This window comes from Triturus cristatus, chromosome 2_1 (genome assembly GCF_964204655.1).
Source record: "Triturus cristatus chromosome 2_1, aTriCri1.1, whole genome shotgun sequence".
Taxonomy (NCBI): Eukaryota; Metazoa; Chordata; class Amphibia; order Caudata; family Salamandridae; genus Triturus; species Triturus cristatus.
Window position 1 is genome coordinate 229,523,077 of NC_140581.1, and position 19,087 is coordinate 229,542,163.

Genomic DNA, 19,087 nt, shown 5'->3' on the forward strand with positions numbered 1-19,087 from the left:
TAGATCACTGTAGTAAAGCTACTGCTCACCACGGAAGTCTGCTGCTAGTATTAGAAGTGCATGTTTCAGTCTGCATATCAGAATTTTTTAATGAAATAGAAGAGGATTTGAGAAGTCACTCAAAATATGCCCTGATTTTTCTTTCTTCAGCACTGATCATAATGTCTATGGCAAAATGAACCCCCTCATTGTGTTCCTTTTTAAATTAAATGTTTTAAGTGTTACCAGTTTATTCCAATCAAGATGGCTTCAGGTATGCCATACTTTTGTCATAAGTAAGACAGTAAGCGCTCTAGTTGATCTTAAGAACACTCTGGGACGTTCTGTCATTGGGCTACATTTGGGCTACATCTGGGTGATATTTGGGCTACATTTGGGCTCTTTTGTCTCTGGTGGCCATCTTGGGAGATTTATTTGTTATGAAGTTTCCTAATTTCCTCATTTACTGCAGTCTCCTCAGTAGGAAATACTTTCAGTTTTTTACTTTGATTCCATCAAGAAGGCATTCAGATGTGTCACACATTTTCCATAAATTCTGAATGTTAGCACTCTAGTTGCTCATTAGATCACTGTAGTAAAGCTACTGCTAACCAGGCAAATCTGCTGCTGGTATTGAAAGTGCATGTTTCAGTCTGCATGTCAGAATTTTTTTATGAAATAAAAGAGGATTTCAGAAGTCAAAATGTGTTTTTCTTTCTGCAGCACTAATCATAATTTATATGGCAAAATGAACCCCCTCATTTTGTTCCTTTGTAAATTAAATGTTTTAAGTAAGTGTTACCACTTTATTCCAATCAAGATGGCTTCAGGTGTGCCATACTTTTGTCATAAGTAAGACTGTTAGCGCTCTAGTTGTTCTTTAGAACACTCTGGGAAGCTGCAGTAGAACACAAAGGAATCAACTGACAGTCTCTGCCCTTGTTGGATGTACATGTTTTACTGAGAATGTCAGACTTTATTCTCACATGACTGAGAAAGATAATGTGAATTTACAGAAAATATGCTCTCAGTTTAGCTTATAGATCACCTTCCAAACCTCTGTGGGAAAAGCATGAGAAAATAGTTTTCTCTAAAACATGGTTCATGATATCACAGCAGAAGGCTTTTTCACATGGTAAAATCACCTTAGAACACACCACAATTCCTTAAATGAGTATGGTACCATCAACAAATGATCTATAATGTAACTAAAGTCTTAAAACCTTCTATTAACTGCAATGCTTTTTAATGAGGTGCTATAAAGTATGTTGATTCCAAGATGGCTGCCAACACTTCTTGGATGAAGTGCTGACAGCCAATCAGATCTCAGGATGAGATGTGTGGTTAGGCTCCGCCCAGATATATATATGATTTTACTTTTGATTTTCTCAGGAACTACTGAACAGATTGACTCCATATATGCAAAAGGCACATCCCTGAGCTGAGGACTACCTCTTTGCCAAATTTCAAGTAATTCTGTTCAGACGTTCGGGCTGTACCTTGGACTAAAGGTCCCTATGGAAAATTGCATGGGGAAAACACGTTTTGGGACCCCCCTTTTTTCTCAGCCCCCGCTTGGCGTATCCCCCCGAGACTTTCAAGGTAGGAGCGGAGCAGAGCGCCCCACCTATTTTGAAAATTTTGCGAGGATTCGTCAACCGGCGCCAAAGTTATTCCAAATAGAATGTTGCGGATTTCCTATGGAAACACGGTCCTAACTATAACTATCCACTGGAGGGCTGTGACAATTTCAAAACAATGTCATGGAACGGCGAAAACTTACTATAAGTAATTAATGTTGCCAAGGAGGAACGTAACCTACTAAAGGAACGGACTTTAACCACAAGTACCAGCATGCCATACAAGCTACCAACACCTGCTGCCTAATGGAGGGCGTTACAAAAGTTCATGCTGAGCAACGCCTCCTTTGACTATTTTGCCCTTCCTTGTTGAAATGCCTGTGACCAAGGAGCCGACATGCTCTGAAACGCGTAAGGCGATGTATAATTATTGAATAAAGGAAGCGCTGGGTGCCGTAATAGTGCCGCTTGTGAGTGCGTCTTCAAAACGGTGGTCCTTTGAAGTTAAAATATTGCATGCGGCAGACCGAGCCGCGAAGACTGCACCGCCCCGTGGAAAATTAAGGGGACCTTGGAGACACAGAATCTGTCAGTCTCCCTTGGCTTGAGCGGCGAAAGGCAAGTACCGTAATGCGGCGCTCTCTTAATTCAAAGCCCACTGGAGGGCTGTGACAATTTCAAAACAATGTCACGGAACGGCGAAAACTTACTATAAGTAATTAATGTTGCCAAGGAGGAACGTAACCTACTAAAGGAACGGACTTTAACCACAAGTACCAGCATGCCATACAAGCTACCAACACCTGCTGCCTAATGGAGGGCGTTACAAAAGTGCATGCTGAGCAACGCCTCCTTTGACTATTTTGCCCTTCCTTGTTGAAATGTCTGTGACCAAGGAGCCGACATGCTCTGAAACGCGTAAGGCGATGTATAATTATTGAATAAAGGAAGCGCTGGGTGCCGTAATAGTGCCGCTTGTGAGTGCGTCTTCAAAACGGTGGTCCTTTGAAGTTAAAATATTGCATGCGGCAGACCGAGCCGCGAAGACTGCACCGCCCCGTGGAAAATTAAGGGGACCTTGGAGACACAGAATCTGTCAGTCTCCCTTGGCTTGAGCGGCGAAAGGCAAGTACCGTAATGCGGCGCTCTCTTAATTCAAAGCCCACTGGAGGGCTGTGACAATTTCAAAACAATGTCATGGAACGGCGAAAACTTACTATAAGTAATTAATGTTGCCAAGGAGGAACGTAACCTACTAAAGGAACGGACTTTAACCACAAGTACCAGCATGCCATACAAGCTACCAACACCTGCTGCCTAATGGAGGGCGTTACAAAAGTGCATGCTGAGCAACGCCTCCTTTGACTATTTTGCCCTTCCTTGTTGAAATGCCTGTGACCAAGGAGCCGACATGCTCTGAAACGCGTAAGGCGATGTATAATTATTGAATAAAGGAAGCGCTGGGTGCCGTAATAGTGCCGCTTGTGAGTGCGTCTTCAAAACGGTGGTCCTTTGAAGTTAAAATATTGCATGCGGCAGACCGAGCCGCGAAGACTGCACCGCCCCGTGGAAAATTAAGGGGACCTTGGAGACACAGAATCTGTCAGTCTCCCTTGGCTTGAGCGGCGAAAGGCAAGTACCGTAATGCGGCGCTCTCTTAATTCAAAGCCCACTGGAGGGCTGTGACAATTTCAAAACAATGTCATGGAACGGCGAAAACTTACTATAAGTAATTAATGTTGCCAAGGAGGAACGTAACCTACTAAAGGAACGGACTTTAACCACAAGTACCAGCATGCCATACAAGCTACCAACACCTGCTGCCTAATGGAGGGCGTTACAAAAGTGCATGCTGAGCAACGCCTCCTTTGACTATTTTGCCCTTCCTTGTTGAAATGCCTGTGACCAAGGAGCCGACATGCTCTGAAACGCGTAAGGCGATGTATAATTATTGAATAAAGGAAGCGCTGGGTGCCGTAATAGTGCCGCTTGTGAGTGCGTCTTCAAAACGGTGGTCCTTTGAAGTTAAAATATTGCATGCGGCAGACCGAGCCGCGAAGACTGCACCGCCCCGTGGAAAATTAAGGGGACCTTGGAGACACAGAATCTGTCAGTCTCCCTTGGCTTGAGCGGCGAAAGGCAAGTACCGTAATGCGGCGCTCTCTTAATTCAAAGCCCACTGGAGGGCTGTGACAATTTCAAAACAATGTCATGGAACGGCGAAAACTTACTATAAGTAATTAATGTTGCCAAGGAGGAACGTAACCTACTAAAGGAACGGACTTTAACCACAAGTACCAGCATGCCATACAAGCTACCAACACCTGCTGCCTAATGGAGGGCGTTACAAAAGTGCATGCTGAGCAACGCCTCCTTTGACTATTTTGCCCTTCCTTGTTGAAATGCCTGTGACCAAGGAGCCGACATGCTCTGAAACGCGTAAGGCGATGTATAATTATTGAATAAAGGAAGCGCTGGGTGCCGTAATAGTGCCGCTTGTGAGTGCGTCTTCAAAACGGTGGTCCTTTGAAGTTAAAATATTGCATGCGGCAGACCGAGCCGCGAAGACTGCACCGCCCCGTGGAAAATTAAGGGGACCTTGGAGACACAGAATCTGTCAGTCTCCCTTGGCTTGAGCGGCGAAAGGCAAGTACCGTAATGCGGCGCTCTCTTAATTCAAAGCCCACTGGAGGGCTGTGACAATTTCAAAAAATGTCACGGAACGGCGAAAACTTACTATAAGTAATTAATGTTGCCAAGGAGGAACGTAACCTACTAAAGGAACGGACTTTAACCACAAGTACCAGCATGCCATACAAGCTACCAACACCTGCTGCCTAATGGAGGGCGTTACAAAAGTGCATGCTGAGCAACGCCTCCTTTGACTATTTTGCCCTTCCTTGTTGAAATGCCTGTGACCAAGGAGCCGACATGCTCTGAAACGCGTAAGGCGATGTATAATTATTGAATAAAGGAAGCGCTGGGTGCCGTAATAGTGCCGCTTGTGAGTGCGTCTTCAAAACGGTGGTCCTTTGAAGTTAAAATATTGCATGCGGCAGACCGAGCCGCGAAGACTGCACCGCCCCGTGGAAAATTAAGGGGACCTTGGAGACACAGAATCTGTCAGTCTCCCTTGGCTTGAGCGGCGAAAGGCAAGTACCGTAATGCGGCGCTCTCTTAATTCAAAGCCCACTGGAGGGCTGTGACAATTTCAAAACAATGTCATGGAACGGCGAAAACTTACTATAAGTAATTAATGTTGCCAAGGAGGAACGTAACCTACTAAAGGAACGGACTTTAACCACAAGTACCAGCATGCCATACAAGCTACCAACACCTGCTGCCTAATGGAGGGCGTTACAAAAGTGCATGCTGAGCAACGCCTCCTTTGACTATTTTGCCCTTCCTTGTTGAAATGCCTGTGACCAAGGAGCCGACATGCTCTGAAACGCGTAAGGCGATGTATAATTATTGAATAAAGGAAGCGCTGGGTGCCGTAATAGTGCCGCTTGTGAGTGCGTCTTCAAAACGGTGGTCCTTTGAAGTTAAAATATATATATATACATATATATATTATCTACTGGCGGTCGCCAGTAGATAGTTATAGTTAGGACCGTGTTTCCATAGGAAATCTCAAAATTCTATTTTGAATAACTTTGGCGCCGGTTGACGAATCCTCGCGAAATTTTCAAAACTAATGGGGCGCTCCGTTCAGCTCCTACCCTGAAAGTCTCGGGGTGATTCGTCAAGCGGGGGCCGAGAAAAAAGGGGGGTCCCAAAACGCGTTTTCCCCATGCATTTTTCCATAGGACCTTTAGTCGCAGCTACAGCCCGAACGGCTGAACAGAATTACTTGAAATTTGGCAGAGAGGTAGCCATAAGGTCAAGGAAGTGCCTTTTGCAGGTCTGGTGTAAATCTGTTCAGTATTTCCGGAGAAAATAGCATTTAAAAGCATATATATATCTATACGCGCGCAGGGAGCGCGCACCGTGCGAGCACCGTGCGAGCACCCTAACGTGCGCGAGCGTAATTCTGATTGGTGGTTACATGTTAGTCAACGTTCGAATCGGTCGAAATCAGGAAGTGTCGGCCGCCATTTTGTTTGTTTTCAGTGCGAGAGTGAAAAAGGAAGGTGGCGAACGTGAAAAGGGGGCAGGGTAGAGAGTTCCTGACCCCCTAGCCTTTGTCAGGGGGTCCCTGAAGGACCCCGAAGGCAAAAAAACATTTTTTTTTTTTTAAATCGCGGGGGTGCGCACACAGTGCGCGCACCCTGAAAACCCCCCCCCAAAATTTTATTTTTATTTTTATTTTTAAAAAATCGCAGGGTGAAAACCAAAAAAAAATAATAATAATTTTTAATACGTACTTTATTGTAAAATAAATATATAAAAAAAATAATAATACATAAATAAATTAGCATTTAAAAAACCGTACAAATTCACTGAAAAAACCATAGGTTTCACACACGTTATAGTTAGGAATTAGCATTTAAAAAACATTGCAAATTCACTTAAAAAACCATAGGTTTCACACATGTTATAGTTAGGTGGATATTTCACTCGTAAAAAACCAATGAAATTCCCCCGTTACAGTTAGTTCAGATAACTATAACTCGTGCGACCGCCACTCTATCACAAGGATGATGTCATCAGTGATGTCATGAGTGATGCCACTGACCATGTCATGAGTGATGTAATATGTGACGTCATGTGCAGTGGATTGCGGGCGCGCGAGTTATAGTTATCTGAACTAACTGTAACGGGGGAATTTCATTGGTTTTTTACGAGTGAAATATCCACCTAACTATAACATGTGTGAAACCTATGGTTTTTTAAGTGAATTTGCAAGGTTTTTTAAATGCTAATTCCTAACTATAACGTGTGTGAAACCTATGGTTTTTTCAGTGAATATATATATATATATATATATATATATATATATATATATATTACCTACTGGCGGTCGCCAGTAGGTAGTTATAGTTAGGACCCTGTTTCCATAGGAAAACCTCAACATTCTATTTGGAATAACTTTGGCGCCGGTCGACGAATCCTCGCGAAATTTTCAAAATAGGTGGGGCGCTACGCTCCGCTCCTACCCTGAAAGTCTCGGGGGGATTCGTCAAGCGGGGGCTGAGATAAAAGGGGGGTCCCAAAACGCGTTTTTCCCATGCATTTTTCCATAGGACCTTTAGACACAGCTACAGCCCGAACGGCTGAACAGAGTTACTTGAAATTTGGCAGAGAGGTAGTCCTCAGGTCAAGGAAGTGCCTTTTGTAGGTCTGGTGTAAATCTGTTCAGTAGTTCCTGAGAAAATAGCATTTAAATCAATATATATATCTGAGCCAGCTTACGGTGCGCTTACGGTAAGCTTACCGTACGCGTACGGTGCCGTGCGCGAGCGCGATTCTGATTGGCTGTTAGATCTTAGTAAATATTCGAATCGTTCGAAACCAGGAAGCGGCGGCCGCCATTTTCTCTCTCGCACTCTGAGGGGGGGCGGAAAAGCAAAGGCGAAAAACATGTAAAGGGACTGTTTAGACAGCTCCTAACCACCTAGCCTTGATGCATGTGTCCCCAAAGAACCCCCAAGGCCAAAAAATCATTTTTATTTTTTACGAAAAATCGCCGATTACGCTTACCGTACCGGTACGGTAAAAAATTTAAAAAAAAAAACAATTATCCACATTCTCCCCACCCCGTGTGCAAATGGTGCCCGCAGTTCACCATTTGTGCATGGCATATCTGCAATATTGGAAACTCAAAAGCTTACCTTTCACAACGACGCGCATAATGTGTCCTCCATAACCTATAACCTGTAATACTCCTGAGGCGGAAGCCGGGAGGTCTGTTTCTACTGTATTTTAAAAGCTTTGTTTTCTGTTGATTTTATACGAGCACTTGCACCCTGAGCACCCACTGACCTGCCAGCTGCTGCGAAGGCGGGAAGCTCAGCTCAGCTGCTCCAAGCATTGCTGCAGGGAGGTAACGCGCTGACGCCTCGCGTGCCCGATACCGCAGATACGCCCACTTTCAAGGCCACGCCTACTTGAGACCACGCCCCCTTTCCCGGCCATATATTCGCGCTGAACGACAAGCGCGCCATAACCTGTAATACTCCTGAGGCGGAAGCCGGGAGGTCTGTTTCTACTGTATTTTAAAAGCTTTGTTTTCTGTTGATTTTATACGAGCACTTGCACCCTGAGCACCCACTGACCTGCCAGCTGCTGCGAAGGCGGGAAGCTCAGCTCAGCTGCTCCAAGCGTTGCTGCAGGGAGGTAACGCGCTGACGCCTCGCGCGCCCGATACCGCAGATACGCCCACTTTCAAGGCCACGCCTACTTGAGACCACGCCCCCTTTCCCGGCCATATATTCGCGCTGAACGACAAGCGCGCCATAACCTGTAATACTCCTGAGGCGGAAGCCGGGAGGTCTGTTTCTACTGTATTTTAAAAGCTTTGTTTTCTGTTGATTTTATACGAGCACTTGCACCCTGAGCACCCACTGACCTGCCAGCTGCTGCGAAGGCGGGAAGCTCAGCTCAGCTGCTCCAAGCGTTGCTGCAGGGAGGTAACGCGCTGACGCCTCGCGCGCCCGATACCGCAGATACGCCCACTTTCAAGGCCACGCCTACTTGAGACCACGCCCCCTTTCCCGGCCATATATTCGCGCTGAACGACAAGCGCGCCATAACCTGTAATACTCCTGAGGCGGAAGCCGGGAGGTCTGTTTCTACTGTATTTTAAAAGCTTTGTTTTCTGTTGATTTTATACGAGCACTTGCACCCTGAGCACCCACTGACCTGCCAGCTGCTGCGAAGGCGGGAAGCTCAGCTCAGCTGCTCCAAGCGTTGCTGCAGGGAGGTAACGCGCTGACGCCTCGCGCACCCGATACCGCAGATACGCCCACTTTCAAGGCCACGCCTACTTGAGACCACGCCCCCTTTCCCGGCCATATATTCGCGCTGAACGACAAGCGCGCCATAACCTGTAATACTCCTGAGGCGGAAGCCGGGAGGTCTGTTTCTACTGTATTTTAAAAGCTTTGTTTTCTGTTGATTTTATACGAGCACTTGCACCCTGAGCACCCACTGACCTGCCAGCTGCTGCGAAGGCGGTAAGCTCAGCTCAGCTGCTCCAAGCGTTGCTGCAGGGAGGTAACGCGCTGACGCCTCGCGCGCCCGATACCGCAGATACGCCCACTTTCAAGGCCACGCCTACTTGAGACCACGCCCCCTTTCCCGGCCATATATTCGCGCTGAACGACAAGCGCGCCATAACCTGTAATACTCCTGAGGCGGAAGCCGGGAGGTCTGTTTCTACTGTATTTTAAAAGCTTTGTTTTCTGTTGATTTTATACGAGCACTTGCACCCTGAGCACCCGCTGACCTGCCAGCTGCTGCGAAGGCGGGAAGCTCAGCTCAGCTGCTCCAAGCGTTGCTGCAGGGAGGTAACGCGCTGACGCCTCGCGCGCCCGATACCGCAGATACGCCCACTTTCAAGGCCACGCCTACTTGAGACCACGCCCCCTTTCCCGGCCATATATTCGCGCTGAACGACAAGCGCGCCATAACCTGTAATACTCCTGAGGCGGAAGCCGGGAGGTCTGTTTCTACTGTATTTTAAAAGCTTTGTTTTCTGTTGATTTTATACGAGCACTTGCACCCTGAGCACCCACTGACCTGCCAGCTGCTGCGAAGGCGGGAAGCTCAGCTCAGCTGCTCCAAGCGTTGCTGCAGGGAGGTAACGCGCTGACGCCTCGCGCGCCCGATACCGCAGATACGCCCACTTTCAAGGCCACGCCTCCCCGCCCTTTATAAATGTGCCCTTTCCGGACGCGCAGCGGGCGAGCGCAGCGGGCGCGCCGGCGTCGCGCCGAAGTCGAGCCTAAGTCAAGCCCGTCTGCGCCCGTCCGAGCCAGGACAGAGCCCAGGGCCATACCCCCTGCCCAAAAGGATAGAGGAATCATTCATAGGAAATACACTGCACAGGAAATCTTGTCGCTAAAATGCGCCGCAACATGCCCACCAATAGATCTGCAGATAGAAGGTAAGCAATGTCCCTGCTGCCCTCTTAAATTCGATTTCACCACAGTAAATAACACAAATAAAATTGCCAAAAATAACAATATAGAGGATACTAAAAAGTGTATTATCAAGGCAGGGCTAATAAACGCCAGATCAATGATAAAACACAACACTCACATCGCCTATTTGATCGAAAACCAAGAAGTCGATGTACTGTTTGTAACGGAAACATGGGCGGATGAAGCATCCGACGCCGACCTCTCATTAGCAATACCCGAGAAATACTCATTTTATAGAGTTGATAGAAAAATGAAACGGGGAGGAGGGTTAGCGATTATAGCTAAAGAAAGCCTCAGGATTAAGAGCTCAGAAAAAGGTAGCCACCCTGACTGCGAAATCATGACATTTCAAATTATGGCTACAAACAAGTATACCTTCAATGGGCTACTAATATATAGACCACCAAATGCCAAAAAACCGCTCATTGAACTATTAAGTCCCTTCCTTGAATCTTGTGTAATGAACCAGGACTATACAATATTGGGAGACTTCAATTTGCATTTGGAGAAAACCACAGACCCCAGAATCAACACCTTTAAACAGGCAATGGCTAACTTTGATCTAGAACAAAAAGTCCATTCAGATACACATATAGCTGGACATACACTTGATGGTATTTTTACATCCTGCCAAAAATTAACAAAGGTTGAAGTCCACCCGATCGCATGGTCAGATCATAAATTAGTATCCTTTCAGCTAGAGACTATAGAGGACTCGGGAAATCCAACTAAAAATCCCAAGAAAGTCACTTATCCTGATTGGTCAAAAATAGACCCGCAAGTAGTAATAGAGGCAATGAACTCCTCATTTCCAATGCTAGAAAGTGACAGCAATATAGCATGCACGCAATTCAATAACTGGCTAAAAACAGCCACCCAGAGTTCCGTACCACAGAAACGAGCGTCTTTCAAAAGGAAGTCACCTTCACAGCCCTGGTATTCGGAAGTTTTAAAAACACAAAAACAGACCTGCAGAAGAGCAGAGAAAAAGTGGAGATCGCAATATGACTCCAAATTAAAGGTAGACTATAAAAATGAACTGGCTACATATAAAAATATGATAATCGCAGAAAAAAGCAAATTCTTTGTACACAAAATAAATGAATCTAAGAATTCGAGCAAAGATTTGTTTGCAGTAGTCAAAAAACTTGCCAAAATCGAAAATAATAATCCAGAAGATATCTCATCCGACTTCTGCAATACTTTAGGCCATTTCTTCGTAAATAAAGTGTCCTCAGTATATGAACTATTTAAAAACAATCAGATAGATCATATAACCCAAAACCCCACAAACAACTCGAAACTAGACTATCAACCCAGTGGCACCCTATCTTTTTACTGGTCCTTACCTACAGTGGAACAAATTATTAAGGAAATAACGACAACTAATTCAGGCAGTCCTTCAGACCCATGTCCACCGAAGATATGGCAAATATTTTCAAAACAAATAGGACCAGTACTTCATAAATTGTTTGAAGTAATTCTGAATACCAGTATATTTCCAAATGACTGGAAAACTATCTCAATCAAGCCATTACTGAAAAAACCTCATCTGGACAGTGAAGTCCACAGCAATTATAGACCCATAGCTAGGATTCCTTTCGCCGCAAAAGTGCTGGAGAAACTGCTGAACAAACAATTCTCAAGGTACTTACTGGACAACGATTGGCTCGACCACTCTCAATTCGGTTTCCGTGAAGGACATGGAACAGAAACAGCTCTCCTCACGGCCACTGAGGAACTTAGAAGTATACTAGACAAGGGGGAAAAGGCCGCCTTGGTGTTATTGGATCTCTCGGCGGCCTTCGACACGGTTAGCCACGAGATACTAATAAAAACGCATTAGAGAAGTCGGAGCTAGCGACCACGCGTGCAGTCTCATCTTATCCTACCTCATGGACAGAAAATTCACAGTTGAATTAGGAGAAGCAAAGTCGGACTCTTTTGAAGTACCATGCGGTGTCCCACAGGGCTCATCATTGAGCCCAACACTTTTTAATTTATATGTGGCCCCCCTTGCTGAAGTAATAAGAGAAAATGGCTTTACACCAATATCCTATGCCGACGATACACAGATTGTCATCTCCATAGGCAAAGACAATAAAGTAACAGCCAAAAAATTCCAATTATGCATGCTAAAAGTCAGTCAATGGATGCAACAAAATTGCCTCAAACTCAACGGAGAAAAGAGTGAGGTATTAATTCTGGGAGGCAATGCTGATATCTGGTCCCCAGAGTGGTGGTCTCCTGAACTGGGAACCAGACCAGAACCCTCAGAGAAAGCCAAAAACTTGGGATTCATGATAGATACCAAATTAACTTATGAAGCCCAAGTAAATAAATTAGCCTCGTCTTTCTGGCTGATATTAAAAATGATAAGAAAAATACTCCCATATCTACCTCAAGACACACGTAGAACGGTAGTGACAGCCCTTGCACTGTCTCGACTGGACTACGGTAACGCATTATATGCGGGAGCCAGAATAAAAATTATAGAAAAAATGCAGAGACTCCAGAATGCAGCGGCACGACTGATACTGGAAATTCCAAAGTTCCAGCCTATTAGCCACAAACTAGGTTCACTACATTGGCTACCTGTGGCCAAAAGAATCAAGTTTAAATCACTGTGCCTAACCTACAAGGCACTGCAGGACAAAGGCCCCCACTTCCTGAAAACACACCTGAAACACTACCAACCTGCAAGGCTTCTTAGATCTAGTCAAAAGAAGCTGATAGCAATACCCAAGTTCATACGATCAAACTGGGGAGGAAGAAGTTTCTTCGTCCACACAGCACGGACATGGAACTTATTACCGTTTGATGTAAAAAACAGCCCAACTCTGGAGATATTTAGAAAGAAAATCAAGACTTGGCTTTTCACCGCATAAAATACACTAATGCCAGACCTGCACCGGAACCGGACAATTCCTAGCGCCAAGACACCCATGGGTATTCGTGCGCTTTATAAATAGACAAATCAAATCAAATCAAATCAAATCCATGTGCGCACGGTGAGATAAGCGCATCGTGCGTACATGGCCCATCCACGGCACTAACTGCGTAAAGTGGGCGCGCGGTGCGCGAAGCGCACCGCGTGCTCACTGTGCGCGCACGGTGCGCGAAGCGCACCGTGCGCGCACAGAACGAACTGCGTTAAGTTGGCGCGCACGCCACGAATGGCGTAAAGTAACTTAGCATTTTAAAAAACGTACAAATTCACTGAAAAAACCATAGGTTTCACACACGTTATAGTTAGGAATTAGCATTTAAAAACCTTGCAAATTCAGTGAAAAAACCATAGGTTTCACACATGTTATAGTTCGCTGGACATTTTACTGATAAAAAACCAATGAAATTCCCCCGTTATAGTTAGTGCAGGCAACTATAACTCACGCGACCGCAATCCTCTGCTGATGACATATGTGTCTTTATGAAAAAAAAATATTTGTAATATATGTATAGCTAAAATTTAATGGAAGAAGACATGGGCAAATAATTGTCTAAATACAGTATTAGCATCAGCAGAGGATTGCGGTCGCGTGAGTTATAGTTGCCTGCACTAACTATAACGGGGGAATTTCATTGGTTTTTTATCAGTAAAATGTCCAGCTAACTATAACATGTGTGAAACCTATGGTTTTTTCACTGAATATATATATAAATATAATTTATTTATTTATTTATGCAAAAAAATGAAGCACAGAACTCTGGTTGTTCCCACGTTTAGGTGGAGAGCAGTGCTTTTTATAGGTAGCACCTTCCAACACCATCAACACTCTGAATCTGCTCACCTAAAGTGTCTGTATTCTAGAAGAGCTTTTAAGCATAGCATTAGCACAGTGCCATCCACACATAGCTAGAATGTGACATAACCTTTTGCCATTTTTACAGTAAAGTTTTTGAGCATTGTATTAGCTTGTACAACCTACGCCAAGTTGAAAAATGACAATAGCCTTTTACCACTCAATGCTCAAAATGACAGCTCTGGATTGGTAAAACACCATCCAAGCTAACCCGGAATGAATAAAAACAACCCCTGACACATGTGTTTCGCTCTAATTAAAGCTCATCAGAGAGGTAGAGCTCTGTCCAGACACAAGGGAGCATCCAGTACAAGTCAAGACAATACACCTTTATGCTCAATAAGCCCGGGCGGAATTATAATGCCGCTCACAGAGTTGCAGGAATTTAGTAACTCTGCATTATGTGTTTAAAGCGGAGTTGCTGCTAAATTGCACTATCCAGTGCATGGCGGAATTATAATCCTGTTGGCATGTGCAAGACAAGCAGCTAAATCAACTTGGAAAAACGTTTTTGAGTGACTATTCTAAACCAACAGATCATTCAGATTGTTTTTTGTGTGAAAATACATTTATATCATGTGAAATTGACAAGAAGGAAGTGCCTCAGATATTCCAACTTCCCCTTCTTGTCCAGCAGGCTCTTCCCAGTGCTTTGTCCATCACCTGGTCACTTTTCATTTGGATTTCAGGGTAAAATGATCACTCTCTTTGTCTGCAATTCCTGCTGCATATATACAATTGACTTTGTTTCTGTGACATTACAAGTTAGTTCAAAATTATGTGTACAAGTGTGTTGTTTGTTTGATATAGTGCATGCACCGGTGTTTACTTGTACTTTTATTTGTTTTTTAAATTTGATTGTGGTTATGGTGGGTGACCTCGAGTTGCAGCAGTGGCCTAGTAATTTTTTTGCATGTAGTTTTTTATCGTTTGTAAGGGAAATAGGTTGCACAGTTCAGTCAATTTTCTCCATTTTTGTTAAATGTGCACTATTCATTAGTTTAACTATGAGGCCTACTCTGCTTACAGGCCATCCAGCCTGTACTAGTTACTGGGTACATGTAACAACTGTTTCTGTGGTTTATGCTGTTTTAAAACATCATTTAGCCATGGGATTTTTTTTTATATTTCCGTTTTTTTTCTCCATGAAGTGTATTTTGGTGGGGTGATAGTTGATGCCTTGAGAGGATGCGTGTTGTTGTAAGATTTTTATAGCTCACTTATTTTTGTTTTGGGTATTGCTAAATTAATAGCAGTGTTTTCTTCATTGTTTACCAGGCCTCTTTTTTCTGAACTGTGTGTGTGTGTTTGTCATAGGCCACCATTTGTCTTTGCTCTCCTTGCCATGTGGCCAGGGGGCCATTTTGTGTAGTCAGTGTCCATAGGCCTGCCTGTGTCCTTTGTTGCCCATTCCTCCTTGCTTGTTGTTTGACTATTTTTGTGCAGCCAGACAGTGTTCTGTTGTCATAGGCCTGCAAGTGTTCTTTTTTGTGTTCACAGGCCTCTGTGCTTGTTGTTGTTTGTATCTCACTAAAAGTGATGAAATGCTACTGTCCTTAAAAAGCAAAATGAGTGTGTGTAAGGAAGGGAGGCAAAAGAAATCTTTTCTTTTAAAGACGAGAACCCTCACTCACCCGAGGGTGACATGCTTCATCATTGGGTCCCCTCTTGCACACTGTAACCGCAAGGTATACAGTGTGGGCTACAACTCTCAAAAAGGGACAAGAGAGGAGCGTGAGGTGTTTTAATGGGGATACCAAAGTTGACAGGGGGAGTAAGGGGCAGAGTGTGAATTTAAACAAAATGTGGGTAAATAAAACTAGCTACAGGGTAACAAAGTTAAATTTAATAATAGTTCCCATCAGCTAGAGTTAAAATGAGGTGATCTAGGATTGACAAAATATCCTAGTTATTGGTGGTCGACATGTTTCTGCCAGATGACTGTTTGTTCGCGGCATTCATCAGGACCTCTCAATATTATCACTCTGCTCGTATAACCAAAATAAATGAATTACAGACCATACTCATTGGTAAGGTGTAAATGACAAGAGGACCAGCTGCAGTCCGGTCCAGTGTCTCTGGAAAAAGATAGTTGATAAATTCAGTATCATTTCTAAAACCTTAAGGTCAACCTCCACACACCAAAATAAACACCACACACGTGATATGTGTTGCACACGTGATTAAAAAGGGGGAAACAAACATCATTCAGGTAAGTCGATGTATTATAGGAACTCACCTAGGGGTAATGTTAATTTACCTCTACCTTGCGAAGAATGATGCTACAGAGCACAGATTACTAGAAAGATAAAAGACCGGTTCAGTATGGTTCTCACATGTTGCACAATTATGGACACATAAACTGATAGATTGGTATTGCTGTCATTAGATGTCATTATGACAAGCACAATCTATAATTTACACAATACACAGTATTCAGGACAATAAATAAAAACTTTATAAATCACATGTCCCAAAAAACGAGTGACTCACAGCAAAATCAATTAAAATCGTCCGTATGCAATATTACACCTGCTAACCCAAGAATCCCAAAGAAGCGAGTGGGTCAATAGCGTTACACGCGAGCATCCAGCCCTTAGAATCATGAGGCATGGGTTCAATAGTAGTGGCTTAGTCAGTAAAAAAACTGCACAAATCGGGTCGAAAAACACTCAGTCTAAACAGCGCACAAGCCATCAACGGCTGCCCACACTCGCTCCCTCCAGTACCTTCCGTTAATCTGTGTCGTCCTATTCAGAGCACCAACCCGCTGGGGAGAAACTGCGCGTCTCACAATGGTTTTAAATCAACCCATGCACCTTCATTAATGCGTCTACCCGGAAGTAGAACAAGTAGCATCCGGGTTACACAGAATCATGGGAAATGTAGTATTATTCGGGGAACTAGAGGGAGATAACGCTAAACATGATCGGAATACATCAATGTACGCCGTTTTTTTTAACTTAAAAATTGCAACAGCCAGTCCAGACACTCTGAAAATACTATGTGTCCACAATGCAGTATCAGGATTGGTTTAATATAAAACGGAACAAGACACCAAAAGCGGGGCCATGCCATGACGAGTTGCAAGGGAACACGGGAAATATAGTTTTAGTCATCTGAGAACCAGTGGAATACATTACAGAAGATCGGGGGACAACAGTCGGGAGACAGCAATACCCGCAGTCTCGATAGCTCAAAAGACATACACACAGATATCCGTTGCACTCAGGATGACTAGTGTGCCCACCGTGTACTAAGAAAGTAAGTCGGTAATTGAGAGCTCTACACCAGAAAGGAGCTGTACCACCACGACATAACACATCCAGATTAGGTGGCTTAATAGATGTAAATACTACATACATATAGTTCCATACGTAGAGCAAGATGCCAAATCAAAATCACACAATATTTGTGATTGGGTACATGATGCACATTAAAGACTGTCTATCCCATAAGAAATCGGACCAGCATGTGTAGATAATGTGGTGGTAGATCAGAATGTATATGATATATCTCAAAGCTAAAGATAAAACTTATATCATAATGCTGGCATTGATTCAATGAGGATCAGTCATAATGTTATCCACCCTCTATGAGTAACATCATTATTCCCATGTTTGTGTGTTGTTTGCCATCTAAAAATGGATTGATGTGCTGCGGGGGACCTGGAAAAGTTAAACAGAGCACCAGGGAATATCTTCATTAAGACCTCTCAGATGGCTTTTAAGACGGAACACCCACCGTTGTTCCCGGCGGAATAGAACATGTTCCAAAGGTCCCATATTGACATCATAATGAGGTTTGTCAATGATGACCTATTGAAGGTCATTTTCCGTGTGACCCTTCTCAAGGTAATGCCTTGTCATACGTGTATTCGATTTTTTGCATCGAATGGTACTGCGATGCTCAGTAATTCTTTGTCGTACTTTGCGACAAGTCATTCCAATATAGATCAGTGAGCAAGGGCACTTGATCATATATATTACCCCACTGGTGTTACAGTTTGTGTGGTTATTCAATTTCCATGGTCTTCCCGGTAGAATATCCAGCTCCGTTATGTGACTTGTAAAGGGACAGCAAGAACAGGATCCGCATGGAAAGTGACCAATCACAGGATTTGTTGTTGTTTGACCATGCGGTCAGCTGCCATTTGATGCAACCAACCAGAGTGTTAAATTCTTTCTTTTCCAGTTTTCAAAGCTATTTTCGAGGGCGATTGATAGAAGAGGGCTATGCCTTTCTGTTTTTGTTCATTTTTTTACTTGTGCTTTTGCCATAGACCTAAATGTGTTCTTTGTTGTCCAGGCCTCCATGTTTGTTGTTGTTGTTTGACCATGTGGCCGGTGGCCATCTGGTGCCGTGCAGCCAGCCACTGTGCTTTTGCCATAGGCCTGCATGTGTTCTTTGTTGTCCCTGCATCCATGCTTGTTGTTGTTTGACCATGTGGCCAGTGGCCATTTTTTGTACCCAGCCATTGTGTTTTTGCCATAAGCCTGCATGTGTCCTTTGTAGCCCATGCCTCCTTGCTTGTTGTTTGACCATATGGCCGGTGGCCATCTGGTGCAGCCAGCCACTGTGGTTTTTTTCATTCTTTTATTTATTTTTAATTAATTAATTAATTATTGTTTTACATTTTCTCTCCACCCCCTGCCTACCATAGGCCTGCATGTGTTGTTTGTTGGTTCCACCATGTCTCCTTGCTTTTTTTTGTATGACCATGTGGCTGGTGGCCATTTTGTGTTGCCAGCCAGTGTGCTTTTGCCATAGGCCTGCATGTGTTTTTTGATGTCCATGCCTCCTTGCTTGTTGCTGTTGATTGACCAAGTGGCCAGCGGTCATTTTGTGCAGCCAGCCAGTGTGCTTTTGCCACAGGCCTGCATGTGTTCTTTGTTGTTTCCACCATGCCTCCATGCTTGTTGATGTTGTTTGACCATGTGGCCAGTGGTCATTTTGTGCTGCCAGCCAGTGTGTTAAATTCTTTTTTACCAGTTATCAAAGCTATTTTCGAGTGAGATTGATAGAAGAGGGCAGTGTATTTTTTTTAACTTTCCCTGATATTAGTTTAATGTGCTTGAGGATCATTGCGTATATTTATATATGAACAGTGTTTAATATTTTAAGCATTTTTTTCAATTTTTCTACTTCACCTCCTTGCCTCCCGATGGGTTTCTCATAGTCCTCTAGTACACCAGCAATTATCTTTTTTCATTTTTTTATTTATTTTTAATTAATTAATTAATTAATTTTTTACATTTTCCCTCCACCCCCTGCCTGCCATAGACACCTGTAGCACAACAGCATTCATTTTTTAAGGATTGTCATTACTCATTTTCTCTTGGACCCCTGCCTGGCAAAGGCGCACGCCAGCATTCATTGTTTTAAGGATTATTCATTTTTTCCCCTGAACTCCCTGTCTGCCTAGGCGCACACCAGGTGTTCTGCGACATCACTGGTACGGTCAAAGCTTACTGGAATCATCTGCATAAATTGGTGTTAAGTACTGGTTGCCATTGAGCAACTTGTTTCCTGATTTTAGAAGACACAACTACAAATTGTAACTGTTGTGTATATTCCTAAGGGTCATTCATCACATGATTCTAACCTCCTGAAGATGGTCTAGCTGATGTTTACACCA